The sequence below is a fragment of the Trichomycterus rosablanca genome, unplaced genomic scaffold (genome assembly GCF_030014385.1).
Source record: "Trichomycterus rosablanca isolate fTriRos1 unplaced genomic scaffold, fTriRos1.hap1 scaffold_139, whole genome shotgun sequence".
Lineage (NCBI taxonomy): Eukaryota > Metazoa > Chordata > Actinopteri > Siluriformes > Trichomycteridae > Trichomycterus > Trichomycterus rosablanca.
Genome location: NW_026946967.1, coordinates 54,615 through 62,940, shown reverse-complemented (window position 1 = coordinate 62,940; position 8,326 = coordinate 54,615). Strand labels below are relative to the sequence as shown.

Below are 8,326 nucleotides of genomic sequence, written 5' to 3'. Positions count from 1 at the left end.
GTCATAATTAGTGCATCATTATGTACTTTTTTAAAGCTTAAATCACTCACCCTCCAACAAAAGCAGAGAAAGAACCAGAGTCACAAGCAGGAGCTTCATAATTCTGTAACAGGAAAAGAATGAACAGTGATGTTACTTTCTGCAGTCAAAGTTCCTCAGATGTTCCTCATAATTTACTACATGTTTAACATAAAAATAACACAGTAAACTATTGCATGACTAATCCAAAAATATATATTGTTATATGACAAAGGCATTCTATTTGATTATTCTATGCCAAAAGGACTCTGTTTTTGCAGGGTAAATATGTTTTGTCATACAGCAAAATGTAACATTACACATGTACTGTAAATGTTATATTAAGCTAAATAAGGTTATAATCACAGTTCATCACTGGTGCACCCTACTGGCAAATTTAACCAGCTTGTGTCTATTTACACTCAAACTGAAGTTGATTCAAGCCCTGCATCAGCCAGGTTGCCACTGTTGGGCCCTTGAGCAAGGCCCTTAACCCTCAATTGCTTGCAATGTATTCTGTCTCAATTGTAAGTCGCTTTGGATAAAGGCATCTGCTAAATGCTTAAAATATAAATGTAAATGTAATCAATTAAGGTCTGTGTTCATGACACCACAAACATTAACAGACTATGTAAAATTAGGATTTATTTAATGGTAGCAATGAAACAAAATCAGTGCTAAAAAAGCCATTTTAAAGAAGACTGGATGATTGGGATAGTGTTTTATTAAAAAAAAAATACTTTACAATATTTTGTACCTTGTCTTTTTCTTTGAACAATGTAGAAACTAGGGCCAAACAGAAATGCTTTAATTGTCAACAGAATTCCGTGTGTCTTCACTCTTCACAGCAATTATATTAATAAAATGATTCCAGCTTTACAGCAACTCTTGAGAGAAGGTTTCCCTTGTGAAGAGACATAGAGGGACATAGACGTGGGGGTTTGGAGTGTGGAAGTCGGTCTGGCAGCAGAGGTTAGGGCTCGGTTCCTGCTCAGCAGACCAGAGCATTCTGACCAGAGCAGCAAAATAAAGAAAATAACACAGGATTATCTGTATAAATTAAGTTTATTAATACAGTGCACACATTTTATTACAAAAGCATGCCGTTTAAAAAAAATAGAATTAAATGATCATATCAAACAGACTTAAATATAAAATTTCATGTACCACACATTGTTATGACAATTTTTAATTAATGCTTTTTTTTTTAGAATTTCATAAGTTAGATTTAGCTGCCTACAACCCAGTGTAACCAGTTAAAATTAACTAAATAATTAGTTAAATAATTAACTAACACAAAATTATTCAGTCGTCAAAGCATATTGATGATACATTCACCTCATGACACACTGCTCCTCCCTACATGAAAGTAAATAAGCTGCTTTATAAGTAAAAAGTATTGGTATCGGTATCTGCGATACTGGCCCTGTATTTACTTGGTATCGGATCGATACCAAATTTTGCAGTATCGCACACCACTACTAGCAAGATCCTTCACTAAAGTGTTTTCAGTTTGAGTGTATATAGACACAAGGTGGTTAAAAGTTTTACAGCAATAATTGATGTTTCCATTTACCAAAGAGCAAAACATACTTCGTTCTGGCAATTAAATCCAAATGATTTGCTAGAAAACAGAACTGACCATGAAGCCACACTGTTGTAGGATGTACACAGGAAATGCTAAACAAAATTTTTAATTAATGTTTTTGTAATTTTATAAGTTAGATTTAGCTGCCTACAACCCAGTGTAACCAGTTAAAATCTCTTCTCAGGTGACCTGATGTGGGATTCCGACCCTGATGTTGTTGCTCTAACAGCAGGCACGTGCACAGATAGACCCCTAGTGGTGCTCAAGCACCTGCCCTTTTGCCATGGATGAGAAAAGTGCCCTTTCTGCTGGAGCCCAGTTTTTTTCTACATTCATCAATATTTAAAAATAAAAATGACCCTCTCTGTCATCAATTCCCCCCAAAAGTGCTTTGATATCTGACGGGCATTTATTTGAGTTCTTGTGAGAATTCTGCCCCGATCTGATCCGCGGCGCGCACAAGCTCCCGTCTTGCCCCTTCCTCCTCCTCCTCCGGTTAGCACTCATGCAGTGCTGAGTGCCAGGCCAAACCGCTGCTACACACTTCTCCTCTGACCCGCAGCATCAGACAGACAGGTAATGACAGTGTTTCATACAAAGGGCATCCATGCATAACGCATGGCCTACACGTTTTGTACTCATGAGTCATGAAATACGTGATTTCAAAGCCTCGTCCAGCTGTTTACTGATGTTTGTCATGTTTAATGAAGGGGGAGGGGGACAAACTGCAGCAGACAGACAGACAGACAAAGAATTTAAAGACAGTTTTACTGTTTTACAAATTAGACAAGTTCACTGGTTTTGTTTCATTTAAAATCTTACTTATTTTGATGTGAAAGCCTGAAGAAAAAAAAGCATGAGCACAAACATTGTGCAGGAGAATGTCAAGTAGCTCTCACAGTAAAGTGTTGAAAATAGATACAAACATACAATATTTTATAATTACAGCATCCTGGCCCAAACGCTGAGTAGGAAAAGCCACCTTTAGTCAAGGAGTTATTTTCATGCAAGCATTTATACTTCAACAGTTTACAAATGAGGAATAATTTTGCTAGGTAATTAACATTACAAACTAATATATGTAGAAGGCTAAATATAATGCTCTATGATATAGAACAGCATACAAAAAATTATGAATAAATGGAAAAATTTTATTTAGATGTCTATTTGATTTTATTGGCATAATAATAGGCCCATTGTTAACATTAACTACCCAAAGTGGGTTTCTGATTTGAAATCAAAGGTAGGTCTTAAGTTGAGCTACATGACAGTCTGGTGAGGTATATTTGGTTTAATGTTTCAACTCTGTCAGAAAACAGTAAAATGATGTATACTGTGTTCTCCCCTTTATGGAGATTCAGTAAGTCACTCTTGATTATTATGCACAACATTGATTTATCTCATTTACAAATTTTGCAGCATAATGCCAACAAAAGAAAGGTTACAAAAACAGAGAGAAAAGGAACTACGGGTAGCAGCTCTCTTTTATCCTGGATTAGGCCATCTACCAGTAAAGCAAATGAGGGAGATGTATCAGTATCTTACATTGACTTTTACTATAATTTCATAGCAGACAGTGGGTGTGTTCAAAAACCTAGGGAGCTCTCTACATAAACAGCATTTTACGTAAGGCTGTCCGAAATCCTAGTAAGGTACAGTGGTGTTCAAAAAAATAGCAGTCCAACACCATTAACTTGATAAATCAAAGTTTTTAGTAGAAATGCTATTTCTACATAGCAAAAAATTTACTTGAAAGTGTAGTAGAGTATTGAAAACAAAACAAACCCAACAATTAGGACATGCATGCCGTTCATTCTGAGTAATCGAAGCATTGATTGAAAGGGGGTTGTTCAAAATAATAGCAGTGAGGAGTTCAATTGGTGAAGTCATTCATTCTGCAGAAGAATGGGTGTCAATTTTGGCCCTTATTTAAGGTAGGAGGGTGGCAAATGTTGCACAGGTTGGTCACAGCGCATTTTCTTCTGAAATACTGGGTAAAATGGGTTGTTCCAGACATTGTTCTGATGAACAGCGTACTTTGATTAAAAAGTTGATTTTAGAGGGAAAAAACATACAGAGAAGTGCAGCAAATGATAGGCTGATAAGCTAAAATGATCTCAAATGCCTTAAAGTGACAACCAAAACCTGAAAGACGCAGAAGGAAGCATGGAACTACTGTTTGAATGGATCAAAGAATAGCCAGAATGGCAAAGGTTCAGCCAGTGATCACCTCCAGAAAGATCAAGGAACATCTGAAGTTACCAGTGAGTACAGAAGATGATTAAGTGAAGCCAATTTACCAGCAAGAACTCCTTGCAAAGTCCCGTTGTTAAGAAAAAGACATGTCCTGAATGGGTTAACATTTGCGAAGAACACATTGACTGGTCCAAAGAGAAATGGCTCAACATTTTGTGGACTGGTGAAAGCAAAATTGTTCTTTTTGGGTCAAGTGGCCATAGACAGTATGTCAGATGACCCTCGAGCAATGAATTCGAGCCAAAGTACACTGTGAAGACAGTAAAGCATGGTGGTACAAAACTATGATATGGGGATGTTTCTCATACCATGGTGTTATGTCTATTTATCACATACGAGGGATCACGGATCAGTTTAAATATATCAGAATACTTGAGGAGATCATGTTGCCCTATGTCGAAGAAGAAATGCCCTTAAAATGGGTGTTTTAACATGACAATGACCCAAAACATCTTGGTTACAGACAAACAAGATTGAGGTAATAGAGTGGCCAGCCCAATCCCCTGACTTCAATCCCATAGAGAACTTGTGGGCTGAAATCTGAAACGCGTTTTTTTGAGGCAAAACCCAAAATTGCAGAAGAACTGTGGAATGTAGTCTAATCATCCTGGACTGGAATACGTGTTCAGAGGTGCCAGAAGTTGGTCGACTCCATGCAACACAGATCTCAGAAACAATTGTTATGCCACTAAATATTAGTTCAGTAATTTAAAGTAAAGTGAAACCTCAAACATTTTTTCATGTTATAGATACATTTTTTGAGTTTTTAAAGAACAATGCTGGCACTGCTATTATTTTGAACAGCCTAATATTCATTTTTCTTAACTTTCTGTAAAGGATTAACACAAACTGGTTTGATTTAGAATTAAAAGTGTAGTATTTTCAGTGCATTTGCATTTATGGAAATAAAAGTTATTATAATGATTTTGTGCTTTATTCACTTTTTTAAAATCACTGCTATTTTTTTGAACACTACTGTATCTTAAAATTTCAACGCTATTTTGACTCAAGAACGAGTGAGGATCCGATGCTGCCTTAGCAGTGGAGACAATCCCAGCATTCAAAGAGGCACTTTTCTCATAGAAAAATACGGCGGACGATGCAAAGCAAAGAACGGACTTATTTTCAAACGTTAATAAATTATCATTGATTTTTAATTTGTATAAACATGTACAAGTGTATATATTTGCAAGTTCAGGGACAGTTGAACCATTTTTGGTACACGGAGGGAGATGTAATGACTTATTAGAATCCTCTCTTAGGCAGCTGCTTATGTCGACAGTAAGACAGCAAGGCAGCTCCCCAGGTTTTTGATGCCTTATGAGTCGATGACTTATTAGAATCCCCTCTACTGAGCAGTCGACAGTAAGACAGCAAGGCAGCTCCCCAGGTTTTCGATGCCTTATGAGTCGATGACTTATTAGAATCCCCTCTACTTAGGCAGCTGCCTATGTCGACAGTAAGACAGCAAGGCAGCTCCCCAGGTTTTCGAACACACCCAGTGTAAACCTGAGATATTTCATGTTTTGTTTGGTGAACCTCATTTCATTTGTTAATATCCATCCACTCCTGCATGTCAGGTCTGCAACATATTTTTAAAAAAGTTGGGACAGGGCAATTAGGGCTAGTAATAATATCTATCCCTTTTTATCCTATTTGCTCTTAATCTATTTGTCTTCAACTTTCTCCTGTTGGAATTATGGCACTTAGCATTGTGTTCCATCACATTTCCTATTAATTACATTATTTAATGGTCTAAGAACTGAGGACACTAATTGTTAAATTTTTGCAAGTAGAATTTCTGCTCCATGGTGATCATTGACTGATTCTCTTTTTTATGATGCATTCTGTGACTACAAAGCCAAACTATTGTAGGATATGCAGAATGAGGCCTGGTATGTCTTGCTTAAATAACCACTGACCTCCAGGAAAGGAAAGATGTTGCCTTGATGCCAGGATATATCTCTCTAAAATCCCAATATATGTCCTAGCATCAATTGTACCTTTAAACATTTGCAAGTCACCCATGTTGTGGGAATGAATGCAACACACACCCCAAGTATGTTTGTTTGTTTGTTTTTACTGTTCCTCATTACTTGCCAAGAACCTGACAGTTCCTCATGAGCAAACGAATTAGCCTATAACGACTTTTCTCTTACAGGTTCTGCTGCACCTTGTGCCAACTGTGGCACTTCAAACAAAATGTGTCCTCATGAAACTTGTGGACAAGACCCCAGTATGGCCAATCCCGCCAAACCACAAGCTAAAGGTTTTATGCTTTCTTTTTGTTATTTTTTTTCTTTTGTAATTTTGCCAGACCTTTAAAAAACGACCATAGCAGATGAGCTGCCTAACATTGTTAACTTGAATTATTTATGGGTTTTATTTTCTATCTGGGATGTGGCAATCAGTGTAATATTTAAAAGTGTAAAATGTTAAACATTAGGGATGTAACAATGCATTCTACACACGATGCGATACGATTCACGATACTGGGTTCACAATGTGATTTTTTTCCCAATTTTTTTTAAACAAAATGAAATTGAAGACAAATTATGACAAAGTTTCTTTTTATTATTTCTCTTTAAAAAAATTAAATAAAATACTGTATTTGTGCTTATCTTTTATTTATCTAAATAATGAATGTCCTTTTATTTCTGAAGTAGGTACAAACTATGCCGAACTATGCTTATTGTGTAAAAAAAACTGAAATGAAATTGTAAAACAAATCCATCATGATATAAATACGTGAATGATACAAATAAAGAAAGTGTCCTCACATAAATAAATTTGGCTGGAAAATTTGGTCGGGGACCTGGCAACTTTGTGAAGTGCCGTCAACCAGGCGAGGTGAATAGCGTCAGTGCCCTCTGCTGTTTAAAGTGAATACTGATTAATCTTAAATGAATAACCTATTCTTGTGGTGCATCGTTACATCCCTATTAAACATAATTGAATACTTTTGTTTTTTAATGGATGCATGTGAGCCTGTGTTGACATTAACATTTGTAATTGATTTTATGTCCTCAGCTGCTAATCCAAGGACTGGCCTGAACTTTAACACTTTCCATTAAAATGGGACTCATGCTGCAAGTTCAACCTTTGTTTGTTTGAGTTGTTGCTTTAATATAAATCAAATTTGTGAAATAAAGATGTTCTGAAAGTGAATCACATTGGTGTGGTATTACTGTAAACCCAAATAACAATATTTAATTATTTTATGACAGTGACAATTATGACAATCTTGAATTTTAAGAATTTCTGCTACTTTTTTAAATTAAATTACCAGACACTTTCATGTTTAAAAAGCTTTTTACTTTTTTCATTAGATTATGAGGGGTTTTCTAAAAAATATGACTTTCTGCTGGGTCAAAAACATACTGCCAAGTAGGGAAGAAAAGAATTTTGAAGTTTGAATAACATAACTATATATGTTAAATATATTAAAAATTGTTGATGTGTTGCATTCTTTACACCACTGGGACAAAAGCAGTGATGTACTGCTACTGAAAAAGGAAATACACAAAGCAGATAAATCGATATACTTCAGATACTGTGACATAACAATTTAGTGTGACTCCAGTCAGTGACTCTAATGATCAATTCACATAATGAACTCCAAAAAAATAGACCCTAAAAAGTGTATCTACATGTAAACTGTGTTACAAACCTCTAAGCACATTTTCCTAGTACTACAGGTGCTCAAAAATGTTACCACCTTGTGTAAATCTTGTCCCATTATCCTTTAAACCACACCTGGGAGTTGCACGGCCCCCGGGCCACATCCGGCCAGTAGGGTGTCTCTGACCGGTCTTTTTCTTTATCTTTACTTTTCTTTTTTTTTGTTCTTTCTTTTCTTTACTTTACTTTCTTTTCTTTACTTTACTTTTTTCTTTTTCTTTATCTTTATCGTTACTTTTCTTTCTTTTTTTACTTTAACTTTTGTACTTTCTTTTCTTTTGCAAGAGAGAGAGCGCGAGAAACTTCCGTCCTCTACCCAGGTTATCAGCTGTGTGTGTTTACTCACATGAGACAAAAACCCAGCGATGTCTGATTGCCTCTCTGTCTTTTTATAGGCCTGTGCAGTGTGCACAGGTGTTGTGTATTAGGCCTGATTGCCAGCTCGCTGTTGGCCCCTAGTGGCTGGAGTCTGCCTAGCCCCAAGGCCACCCCTTACATATACAGTGATAATTACACTCGGATATTCAGCAGAACCCTTTTCCATAGCTTCTTACAGTTCTAACTGTAAATCCACTACTGTCTTAATTTGATCTACTCAAATCTAGGCTGTCCTTTAAAGTAGGAACACGTGGAACAAAATGTATTCACACAATAAAATGTATCTGATAAGTGCTTGGAAGACGCAGGAAACAGGAAAGACTGACTATTGGAAACTGTTCATAATAAAAGGTACAGTAAGGAGGTGAGTAATCAAACATTAATATACCTAAACTCAAAAACTAA

General features: G+C 36.2%; 1 long non-coding RNA gene across 1 annotated transcript; it reads left to right on the top strand.

The window, feature by feature from the left end:
• The first annotated feature begins 2,126 nt into the window (after nucleotides 1-2,126).
• On the top strand, nucleotides 2,127-6,954 carry LOC134305463 (uncharacterized). The gene is made up of 3 exons (XR_010008541.1): nucleotides 2,127-2,182; nucleotides 6,024-6,131; nucleotides 6,893-6,954. It is a non-coding gene; the product is annotated as an uncharacterized LOC134305463 (long non-coding RNA).
• The last annotated feature ends 1,372 nt before the right edge of the window (nucleotides 6,955-8,326 follow it).